This window comes from Mytilus galloprovincialis, chromosome 11 (genome assembly GCF_965363235.1).
Source record: "Mytilus galloprovincialis chromosome 11, xbMytGall1.hap1.1, whole genome shotgun sequence".
NCBI classification, from domain to species: domain Eukaryota; kingdom Metazoa; phylum Mollusca; class Bivalvia; order Mytilida; family Mytilidae; genus Mytilus; species Mytilus galloprovincialis.
The window spans coordinates 72572357-72585288 of NC_134848.1; the positions used below are offsets into that span (position 1 = coordinate 72572357).

The following is a 12932-nucleotide window of genomic DNA, read 5'->3' on the forward strand; positions in this document are numbered from 1 at the left end:
CCAATTTTTTCAATTCAAATGACTGACATTCCAAAATATGTATGCTAATATTGTATTTTAATACCTTTAAATTTTGTTTCCCTATAAATGTTGTTATACTGTACTTGGTCTAATATTACTTTTTAAAGTCATAATAAACGAGTGGCCGATGAAAAATAATGTTATTTCAATTCTTGAACCAATGCATACAAACATCATAAACTTAGTCTTCTGTGCTCGATTTTATCATTATTTTTGCATACATTTCGTATAATAGTAATTTTTTTTCAATCGGTCAGTGTTGTTGTGAAAATATGGCAGGTAATTTAAGTTCGTGTTCCTGGAAGGAAGCAATGAAAATGAAGTAAACGTTTTCTAAATATGAACAAATTAAAGATTTTTCTTTAGAAAAAAAGTGTATATATACATAAGTTTTATAATGAAAACTATCCATTGAGTTATAAAAAAACATATGCATTCTTTTTGTAATTTGAGGTTTCTTATGACTTTAAGAACCATAATTTCTTTTGTTGTCTTTTAAAAGATTTTGAAAGTCATTCGGTTATTTATACTAGTAAATCACTCTACATTGTTTTTAAACGCTCTTTTACGGGACGTACATGTTTCATGGTATATCGTTGTCCGTCCGTCTTCAACATGTTTGACAATAACTTAAACACCTGAACCAATACGCTTGAAACTTTAAAATAGTTTTAATATATTGACGCGAACTCCCTTTCGTTTTTAAAACAAAAATAGATTTTAAGTTTCCAAGTTTTAGGGTTTTTTTCATTAGAAATAAGGAATTTTCCAGTTTTCAGACAATAACTTAAAAATGTTTCAACAGTTTTCATGGAACTTTGGTGAATTGTTTATATGTATTGAAGCCAGCTCTGCTTCCTTTTTTTTATAAATTTTAGATTTTACTTTCTGATTTTATTCCTAAAAAAAGGGAGGTTTATCATGTTTTAGGACAACACTTTGAACAGTTAACATTCTGTTAATTCTGCAATTCTGTTATGAAATTGAGAAATTATGAAACCCTATTCTTTAAAAGCGACGGGCGTATGATGAGCTCAGAGTGCAGCTGTTTATATATCCATGTATTTCAAATTTAAAATATCTTGCTTTTTAATACTTTTTTATCCCCGAAAAGATAGAATAGTTGCAGTTTTTTGTTACTTTTATTCTTAATCACAGGACCAAAAACTTGTAGCAAACACATTTTTTGTTAACTTCAATAATGAAGTTTTAATCGCCGGGCATTCAAACACAGCTGTCCTACTTACGCCATTTAAATTAGTGAGAAAACTAAACTGACGCATTTTGAATTAAAGATATTTAAAACCTGTCAATGTTTCTAATTATTCATAATGACTATTTATCGGCCAGAGTTCTCTTCTTCTGAAAGTTTCATTATTAATGTTATCAGTGTTGTTCTGGATATTATTGTTTATATGTTTTTGAACAAGGTGTAACCATTTGGCTGTGCGGGATCTACAAGAGCACATCCACGCTCGGTGAATCTTCGTGCGAAACGTCCAAAAAATCTGTATGATATGTAAATCTGTATGATATGTGTTCCTTTCTTTTAAAGCATAATAGATATAGTATCTTACATTAACTGAGGATTTTTTTTTATCCTAGGAATGGACAACTTTTTTGGAATTTTGGATCCTCAATGCTCTTCAACTTTGTACATGTTTTGCTTTATAACTATTTTTAGCTGAGGGTCACTATGAGTCTTATGTAGACGAAACGCGCGTCTGGCGCATTAAATTATAATCCTCATACCTTTGATAACTATGTAATTCCTATTTCATACATGAGTACGAGGTACGTGTTTTGTTTATTGTTGAAGGCCGTATGCTGACCTCTTAATGCAGCCGGGCGACAATCAAATGTTGTCCGTGCATTAACTCATGAACCGTTCAACCAAAGCTTTTAAAATTTTAATATGTTGTTACTGACAACTAAATGAAGGTCAATTTCAATAATGGCAATTTTGACTTTTACCGTTCAGGAGTTATCGTTCTTGAAAGATTGAAAAATGGAGTTTCCAGTCGTGTCCGTGCATTTACGCATGATCTGTTCTACCAAAGCTTCCCAAATTTAAATATGTTGTTACCGATGACAAAATGGAGGTCAAGTTCAATAATGACGATTTTGACTTTTACCGTTCAGGAGTTATGGTTCTTGAAAGATTGAAAAATGGTGTTTCCAGTCGTGTCCGTGCATTTTCTCATAAACCATACAACCAAAGGTTTTAAAATTTTTATATGTTGTTACTGATGACAAAATAGAGGTCAAGTTCAATAATGACGATTTTGACTTTTACCGTTCAGGAGTTATGGTTCTTGAAAGATTGAAAAATGGAGTTTCCAGTCGTGTCCGTGCATTTACGCATGAACTGTTCTACCAAAGCTTCCCAAATTTTTATATGTTGTTACCGATGACAAAATAGAGGTCAAGTTCAATAATGACGATTTTGACTTTTACGGTTCAGGAGTTATGGTTCTTGAAAGATTGAAAAATGGAGTTTCCAGTCGTGTCCTTGCATTTACGCATGATCTGTTCTACCAAAGCTTCCCAAATTTTAATATATTGTTACTGATGACAAAATGGAGGTCAAGTTCAATTATGACGATTTTGACTTTTACCGTTCAGGAGTTAAGGTTCTTGAAAGATTGAAAAATGGTGTTTCCAGTCGTGTCCGTGCATTTTCTCATAAACCATTCAACCAAAGGTTTTGAAATTTTTATATGTTGTTACTGATGACAAAATAGAGGTCAAGTTCAATAATGACGATTTTGACTTTTACCGTTCAGGAGTTATGGTTCTTGAAAGATTGAAAAATGGAGTTTCCAGTCGTGTCCGTGCAGTTACGCATGAACTGTTCTACCAAAGCTTCCCAATTTTTTATATGTTGTTACCGATGACAAACTAGAGGTCAAGTTCAATAATGACGATTTTGACTTTTACGGTTCAGGAGTTATGGTTCTTGAAAGATTAAAAAATGGAGTTTCCAGTCGTGTCCGTGCATTTACGCATGATCTGTTCTACCAAAGCTTCCCAAATTTTAACATATTGTTACTGATGATAAAATGGAGGTCAAGTTCAATAATGACGATTTTGACTTTTACCGTTCAGGAGTTAAGGTTCTTGAAAGATAGAAAAATGGTGTTTCCAGTCGTGTCCGTGCATTTTCTCATAAACCATTCAACCAAAGCTTTTGAAATTTGTATATGTTGTTACTGATGACAAAATAGAGGTCAAGTTCAATAATGACGATTTTGACTTTTACCGTTCAGGAGTTATGGTTCTCGAAAGATCGTAAAATGGTGTTTCCATTCACGTTGTTGCATTTACTAATGAACCATTTAATCTAAGCTTTTCAAATTTTAATATGTTAATACTGACTACAAAATGGAGGTCAAATTTGATATTGACGATTTCCACTTTCAGCATTCATCAGTTATGGTTCTTGTGCTATTGCCAGAACACAAATAAATGTTAATAAATCCGGTTTGCTGTCGTTGTGACAGCCTCTTGTTTATATTTGGAATGGGAACACAAATTCTGGTATATATTTTCGTCCTATTGTTTAAGTGAAATAAACTAACCATCTTACTGTTTAGATCATGATAGATTAGTAAAACTGTACATTCAGAACATGCTTTAAGATAACCATTAAATTTTAAAGTACCAGGTCAAGTGAAATGAATATTTTATCCGATTTATCCCCCTAAAGAATTTAAAATAGTTGTTCCCTTCACTAGGTACAGACACTTGCTATAAAAAGAGGCAAATACTTATACACATTCATTTTTCTAGACAGAAAACCAATCCATATCAAATTTGATATACTGTATATTGCTTAAAAAGGCTTGTTGGTGAATTTTAATGGTATATGTCGTAGGGCTAGGGGTAAACAAATAACTCAGCGGACCAGATAATTTTACCAGACACGGCTGCAGGGATTGTGGTTAATCGTCTCGGTTGGGGTTTACGTGGGTCAGACTTTTGTCAAATTTATCTACCTCTCCGTTGAACAGCATACTCACGCATACAATGATAGTTTTTTAAAAGGTTGGGGTTGGATAAATCAAATTTAGACAGTCAGGGTCGTTAAAAACTATCATAGGACATGATAAGTATGTCTCCGATTCTCACCGCTACCATAGGCGGATCCAAGGGGCCCCCTTTCGTGTGAAAGCAATTGGTTGATTATATAGAGAAGCACTGAACCATGTCAATACTGGGCTTTATTATTATGGCAATCAGTGCCTCCTTTTACGGCTGTATGAAAAGTTTTGGATCCGACACTGGCTACTAAGAAAAGATCGAAGTGCTCCCTTCCTCCGTGCACATGTATGAATCGCCCGAATGAATTTAATCATTATTGGGGCGTACTGGCCAACGAGTTGCTTTCTTCCTTCCCCTTGCAACCATGTCCACTTCACCAATTAAAATAAAGGCAACAGTAGTATACCGCTGTTCAAAACTCATAAATCTATGGACAAAAAACAAAATCGGGTAACAAACTAAAACTGAGGGAAAAGCATTAAATATTAGAGGAGAATAACGACACAACATTAAAATGTAACACACACAGCAACGGACTAAGCATTAGACAACATCCGATGAGAAAACCAATATAACATCAAAACCAAATACATGAATTTGGGATAGAAAAGTACCGTGACACGTCTTATATTAATGTGAATTCACACTCAAAAATAGGAGAAAATAAATGACACAACGGAAACACAACGTAAAAATGTTACACACACAGAAACGAACTATCATATAACAATGGCCATTTTCCTGACTTGGTACAGGACATTTTTAAAGAACAAAATGGTGGGTTGAACCTAGTTTTGTGGCATGCCAAATCTCGCACTTTTATGTGTACTCCATTCTCAATTTTATTATTTAATTCATCTATCTAATTCCTTATAATTTAATTGAAAACCGTATTTTATTTATCTTGAAATCTAAATAGCCGTCAATTCACAATTTATTATTTGTTTTTAGATGGTTAACTTTCATCTTTCTTTTAATTAAGTTTTTTTTAACAATTCTAACAGCAACAACAGCAACCCTGAGTTTTGCTTTCCGTTTGGTCAGAATCACCTTCTAATTCACCGATATTTTGGAGTTCAATATCCGAATTATTTAGTAGTCTTGCACTTGAGTGATAGAAACTCATTCTGAATGAAGAAAAATAGTTTATAGGCTCTGGTTGTTTATCACGAGGATGTTGAGCAGTTTTAAATAAGTCATGTTCACGATTATATTGACTCATTCTAAATGCAGGAACATGTGTGTCACCTTGGTTCAATTCGGCTACATTGCTTCTGCTTGCAGACGGTGTATGATTTGGACGATGTACCCCGGTTGTCGAACCATACATGATTATTTTGTTATTGGCCATGGCACTCGCAAATCGTCCTGAAAAGAAGTAAAATGATGAAGTTCTATAGGATATCTTATGAAGACAAAGCGTACATACCCTGATCAACGTTAAAGTTTGTACCAACAAGATTGGTTTTCAATTGTAAAGAAACAAATTTGTATGCTCTGATATGCTTTATATGGTATAATTCATGCCAGCTCTTTATTTTGAGAACCGTTATGATTTCAAAATTTATACTAGACATGTATAATAGTGTATACGCATTGACTGGGTATGAGTTAAATAGTAAGTCTATTGTTCCCGAGGTGCAACTATTGTGTTGATGCGTATCAGCAAGGTCCAATAGTTGGAAACTATTGACCTGTCCAATAGTTCAATACTTGCAATTTGAAAAATAGTGAAACTATAACGTGCTTATTTTATATAAAAAATGATAACTGAGGTGTAATAATCATTACTAGGGGGCGTGTCATAATGTACAACTTTCTAGGCCAACTATAACACTTTAACTAAAAAATATAGAATACAATCACTTGCACCACATAACTAACAAAAGTGCTTTATATCAGCTAATCAGTATACATTTTTTACCACACGTTCTTTACAGTCAGGCCCACAGAGAGGACTCTTATCTTATAATGTCTAGTTTACATCTATTTCTTATCTTATATGCATCGCTTATCGACAACAGCGTTAATGTTTTTCCAAAATTTTACAACAAATGTATTTATATCGTATTGGAATGGATGTTTGATTAAAGACAAGCAGGATAGAACATAAAGTCAAATACAAGGAAACAAATATTTTACCGTTTTCGGCGTCCTCCATCTGCGGATGATATATGATTGGAATTATAACTAGTTATAACCAAAGTGGTTCTTATTCGTAATACTTTTATCAATGTGTCTCATTTAGGTGTTGACCTTGATTCGGCTTTTTGACACACATTTAATTTGTAAGGTTCTTATCTTGTAGATATTATAAATAGTTATACTGAATATTAGTGTCGACATTTGTTGTGACTGTCACTTTGTTTACATGTCCGTGATTATACAATATAATGTTAACGTTGTTTTCGGTATTTTGACGTTGTGTGATAGTGACGTGACAGGAGAGAGATATTTGTGTGGTTCAAATTAAAAAAATACCTCTGTTATATCAGTGAAATTTCAGTTAACTATAACACCGGATTTAACTCATCATTTTATATTATATAAAGAAATATCTGTCCTAATGAAATACACAAGTTGTTTCCATTCGTTTGATCTGTTCGGGCTTTTGATTTTCCTTCTTGATAGAAAAAAAAACAAAAGCACTTAACACCAAGTAAAATAAAAAATGGAAAGTCCTTAATCAAATGGCAAAATCAAAAGCTCAAACACATTAAAAGAATTGATCATATTCCTGACTGGGTATAGGCATTTTCTTATGAAGATTTGTTAATCCTTGCTGAGAGTTTCAAAGGTTCTGACGATATCCACATGATACAATACTGCATTTGTTTTTTGTTTTTGCCTCTGAATGCGCTTAAAGTTTCTCATTACTGCAATTTTGAAATAACAGATAACGTTTCGTAAATTTGCATTATAATGCGTTTACAGTGTAGAACGCCACATATAACGTTGGTTATTTATGGCATTTGTCACTACGACGCAAATGAAAACAAGTAAAAGGGAACAATTTTCGTTCTAGAGTGTTGATAGTACCATATAGTATATTGCACGGAATGTATCGATCAAACATCACATTCACAAAACGAAGCAGGCGTCCCTAATGGTTATAATTTTGGAGACTTTGATGCTGGTTCTGGGTAAAAAGGGTCCAAGTTAAAAATAAAATTGAATATAAATAAACAATAACTAAGCATCAATGCACATGTCGTTCTACGCGATGTGAAATGAGTTTTAAATGATGTGATAATTATTCCATTATTGACCTTTTAAAACAATTTGTGTTTTGTTCAGTACGGGAATTCCAAGAGGTGACTGAGGAACAGACATGTGGACAATAAAGTCCCCCGAACATCATCTAATCCATAAACGGCATTCTTTTTCCAAGTTAATAGCTATGGCAACATCTGCTTAAGGTTCCATGGGTGAACTGATGCATGGCAAAATGGTTGACTCTTTCGAATATACCCTCATTTTCGAGCAGCAATCCAAGATATACTGATCTTCATTACGAATGCCCTTTAATACAAAACCATTCTATCGTTTCCATAATTCATTTATTTTCGTCCTGCAAATTGATAAAATTTTTGACACCGGAAGTTAAGCAACACAGAATCAATCAATATAGTATGTGACGGGACAGACCGACGCCCGAAACCGTTTGATGACATACTTGTACATCTATATAAAGTTCTTCTTCTATTATAGTATCAAGGGAACTGCACATTTTCACGTGATAATGTAACTAGATATAAAATAAATGGAAATACATACACTGCAAAGAAATATATATTTGCATTGATCATGCTTTCATAAGCATCCTCTAGAAATTGAATCAATATTCAATCCTACAAAAAAAGTATTAATATAAAACAATGGTATAAAAACAAATACACAAAATGTTTGTTAATTCATAAAATAACACAACTCTTTATGCAGCAACATTTTTTACACGATTGAGTTAGAGACACTGTTTTGTCGGTACTTTCAAGTAAAGAGTCTGACTCGTTAGTACATCTTTTTAATTGCATAGAAGTGTTATCGAAGTGAAATGTAGGAATGTATTTATCTTGATGGTCATCATCATTGTCTTCGTCTGAGCTGTGTTCATTGGCGTCTAATTCTTTGCTCAGGCCATCCATTGAAGACGACTTGCATAAGTGTCTGGAATTTTAAAAAAGACGTTTACAATGTTGCATGATATAGACATAAGTTAAGAGATTTTCAATGTCATAGGGTAAACATTGCAGAAACAGATGAAAGATCATCACATAGAAATGTGTAATCATTTAGCATGAGACTGTCATGGAGGGTATGCAGATCCAGTTCTACAAGTGGCACCCGTCGTGGTGCTCATGTTATAACAAATACGGTAAATAGTCTAATTCGGTATGTCACTTTCATGAAACGGAAGCAGATTGTAGTTACGACGTAAGGAACATATCCGATATCATCTGTGAAACGGTTATTCCATTACGGTCACCAACTCGTAATGGCGTCCGTAAAATTTACGGAAGGATGGTTTCAACTTCACCATTTGGAACTCTTAGTAAACTAACTTCCTTGTGAGCAGCAACCCTATATCAAGAAAATCATGATAAGAAATACAAGCACGGGAATATCGTATCAATTCGGATATATATACCCCGTATGAAGGTGTTGTTGGAATGTTGCTACATAGAAATAGGAAATGGAAAGCTGAAATCATTACTTCTGGCGTAAAGTTTTGTTTTAAACCGACCCTCATTGTCAATCTCTAGATGTAAGTCAAAATAATAAAATATAAGAAATAAGCGAAAAAGATCATCAAAGCAGGGTTTGGCTTGTTCAACAAAGAAAGAAATGACTGTAACAAGTTAGGAACATGAACTTTGTTCATTTATTGATGTCTTAGAGCTTTTGGTTTTTCTATTTGATTAGGAACTTTAAGTTTGTGCTTCTGATTTCGATAGTTCATTATGGAATTCCCATTTTGAGTTTTCCTTGGAGTTTGGTTCTTTTGTTATGTTTCTTTTTTCTATGTCTTCTATGTTTATTTGAGAGTTATGTTCCAAGGCATGTTTCTCATACAATATTTTTCTCGATACCCAATTCGCTAAGAAAATTTTAATTTTGTGAAGTGTCACTTAATAAGCAATATTTTTTTTAAAAATGAGAATACATATAAGGTCAAAAGTGCATGTTTAGCTTTATAGAGTAGGTGCTATACCACCATTGCATAAAATTAAGAATGGAAATTTCATTTGTCAAAGAGACAACAACCCGACCAAAGAACAGACAACTGCAGAAGGTCACAAATTGGTCTTCAATGCAGCGAGAAATTCCCGCATTCGGCGGCGTCCTTAAGCTGGTCCCTAAACAAATATATATACTAGTTCAGTGATAATAAATGCCATAATAAACTCCAAATTATACACAAGAAACTAAAATTAAAATAATACAAGACTAACAAAGGCGAGAGGCTCCTGACTTTGGACAGGCGCAAAAAGGCGGCGGGGTTAATCATATTTATAAGATCTCAACCCTCCCCCTATACCTCTAGCTAATGTAGAAAGGTACACGCATAACAATACGCACATGAAAATTCAGTTCAAAAGAAGTCGGAGTCTGATGTCAGAAGATGTAACAACAGAAAATAAACAAAATGATAATAATACATAAATAACAAGACTAACTGACATGCCAGCTCTAGACTTCAATTAAACTGATTGAAAGAGTATGTCTTCATCATATGAATATCAGGCACTATCCCTCTCGTTAGGGGTTTAGTATCATACCATCATAACATATATGAGAAGAACACAACCCGTGTCATGTCAACAACTGTTTTTTCTAAATAAAATTGTTTAGTTCCGCTGCAAAGACCCTATAAGTGAATCAATATAAACGCCAAAATATGCAGTCTTTAATGAACTGACAACAGTATCGTAACTATATCCCTTCTTAGTGTTTTAACTATAAAAAAAAGATGTGGTATGGATGCCAATGAGACAACTATCCACAAAAGACCAAAATGACACAGACATTAACAACTATAGGTCACCGTACGGCCTTCAACAGTGATACCGAAAACCCTGGTGTGATAATTTTTCAGTAATACATAAATTTCTCTCGTTAAAATCTAAAACACTGTTACATACACATATACACGAGCGAATCGTACAAGTTAAGATATATTAACACGGTAAGATAATGACTAGGGAACGTCACCATCTACAAATGGATAATTAACTATAAGAAATGAAAAATCATCTCTTTTATCATACATTTTAGTATTAGGCTTTCCGTTAATGATATAGATATCAAGATCGAGGTAAGGGCAGTGGTCATTGTTAGTATTAGCTTCATTTAAAGTAAGTTCAACAGGATAAATTTCTTTAGTATACATACTGAAGTCGTCATTATTGAGAGCCAATATATCATCCAAATATCTGAAAGTATTATTACATTTTTGTATCAGATGTTGTGTCGATGGGTCTTTGCCGATTCCTGTCATAAATTGTAACTCATACCAATACAAAAACAGGCCCACAATAAGTGGTGCACAGTTAGTTACCATTGAAATTCTGATAACCTGACGATATACAGAATCTCATAAGCGAACAAAAATGTTATCGAGTTAAAAATCAAGGGCAGATATAGTATCAAAGCATGTCCAATTGACATAGTTCTTTTGATTATTGCTACTTAAAATTGACCTAAAAGAGTTTGATTATATATATTCACATTCTGACTCTTTACATACCCATTTAATTAGGTGTGTAATTGGTTTTCTTAATGATAATATGAGGCAATGTGGTATATAGGGTAGAAAAATAAAAACTTTGAACAGATTCAAAATCACCAATGTAAGCATGTAATTTATCAAGTACTTCCAACGAGTTTTTGACACTCCAAAAGTAATGAATTCCACTATTTTCATGGCCTTATTTGAACAATTAATTATCAGGTTTTTGATTGTACCAAGTGTTCTGGTAAGAAGAATAGATAATTTAGTAGTGGAACAATGGCTTGAAGGCGAAATAAATATATATTTGTAAGGTGTTTTGTGTAGCTTCGGAAGCCACTACATAGTTGGAACTTTTATTGTATTTGGTTCTGCTTGTAAAGGGTTAACAAAAGTTTATGTTTGTAACAGATGTCGTTTTCTGAAAATGGAGTCATTTGAATGTTGGTGAATTGGTGATTTCTTTTTTCAGAACCTCAATGTAAAATTTACGTCTTTATAAGCCTTTATGTCTCTATAAGCCTTTGTTTAATTTGCTTTATTCGGATAACTGTTCAGAATTTATCATTTTCAACAAAAAAAGCAAAGTTGTATCCAGTTCTTTACTGAAGACAAATTTACACTTATCATTTCATTGTATGAAAAAAAATATCACTATAAGTTAATTCTTCTGTACATGTTCTAGTAACCATGTGACCTCAAATTTCCTATATATATATTCTATAGAAACACAAAAAGGTGTGCTTTGCAACACCCACCATATATGTTTGTGACTTAGCTTTTATTTTACTGCAATAAAATGTAGGATAAATTTCCGACAACTGTTAAATTCAAGGGAAAATTTGTTATTGACAATTACACCAAGAAACTTTTTTAATTTTCATGTCGAGTGAATATTTTTTAAGCAGCGTACAAAACCTTTAACACTTCTACAAAATGCAATATATAGCAGTAGTCTCCGTAGAATTCGTTGGTACATGTATAAAGGGATTTGTTTGTTATGGGCTTTCTGTTATTAAGTTAATAATGGAAGACTTATCTTTCGTAACTGTTTTGTTGTTGCATGCTTTCTCGTCTTGCAATTGAAAGGAATATTTGACTGTTGAAGTTTAATATGAAAACTTATTTCCGTCACTAGGCTTATCTTTAGTTATTGACTTACCTTGTTGACATAAAATCAAATGTCATTATTATCAAAATAAACAGTAAATGAATCCACGTGTTACCTCATCTGACGAATGTTGTGAATTTGTAGAAACCACTATGTGCACGACATAAAACGGGAAACACTTAGGGTTGTGTATAAAACACTTATAATGACATCATTTAAGTATAGATGTTTCTAATATTTACACACATTTGCATTTACATGTTTGACTCGCATTCTATCAGAAAATGTTGTACTATATATGTTGAACTTCAATCATTATTTCTTCTTCCCTGAAAATCAAAGTCAGTTTGAATTGACTTAAATTTAATGGTTCATGTAACATCATCTAGCAGGGCAGACATTTAGGATTTTCTCAAATTTGTACTTATTTTGCCGTTTTTACTTTCTCTATCCGAGCATCACTGTGCTAGCATTAAACCAAGGTTTAAGCCACCATTTATTAAAAAAAAAAATGTCCCATTCCAACATGATCAAATCAGGAAAAGTCCTCGTATCTTTAATTTGTTTATTTATGACCAATGTTGTTATTTTACTTTTATCTTATCCGACAGATTTTTAAAGAGAAATGTTTTTTTAACAAAATTAGACATTTCTGTAATTATTTGATGTAGTTACTGAAGAAAACGACAATCCATTAATTTCCCTTTTTTTATTTTAAGAAATAACTGCGACTTAGACGCCAATGATAAAGAAACTGTTTTATCTCAACAAAAATGATCAGACTCAGTTTACGTTTAATTGCTTTATACTGCTGCTGTCCATATGAAAACACATGGTCATCCCTTTTTTGATAGCAAAATGATAAGGGAAGGGAAATCATTTATGTATCATGTATTCAGCATCGGTACCATTTTGAATCGGTTAACCAATTTCCATATAGATTCCTTCACGTCTAACTAGAAGTGCAATGGCGCGTTTCTTCATCTTCCACCAAGGTATTGATTAGTGTAATGTATATTAGAGTAC

General features: G+C 33.0%; 2 long non-coding RNA genes across 2 annotated transcripts; both read right to left on the reverse strand.

Annotated features, from left to right (window-relative positions):
- Positions 1 to 4894: 4894 nt before the first annotated feature.
- On the reverse strand, positions 4895 to 6316 carry LOC143052760 (uncharacterized). The gene is made up of 2 exons (XR_012971230.1): positions 6208 to 6316; positions 4895 to 5433 (listed from the first exon to the last, which is right to left on the reverse strand). It is a non-coding gene; the product is annotated as an uncharacterized LOC143052760 (long non-coding RNA).
- A 1733-nt stretch (positions 6317 to 8049) lies between these two features.
- Positions 8050 to 12096, reverse strand: LOC143051361 (uncharacterized). Its single transcript, XR_012970725.1, has 2 exons — positions 11958 to 12096; positions 8050 to 8232 (listed from the first exon to the last, which is right to left on the reverse strand). It is a non-coding gene; the product is annotated as an uncharacterized LOC143051361 (long non-coding RNA).
- Positions 12097 to 12932: the final 836 nt, after the last annotated feature.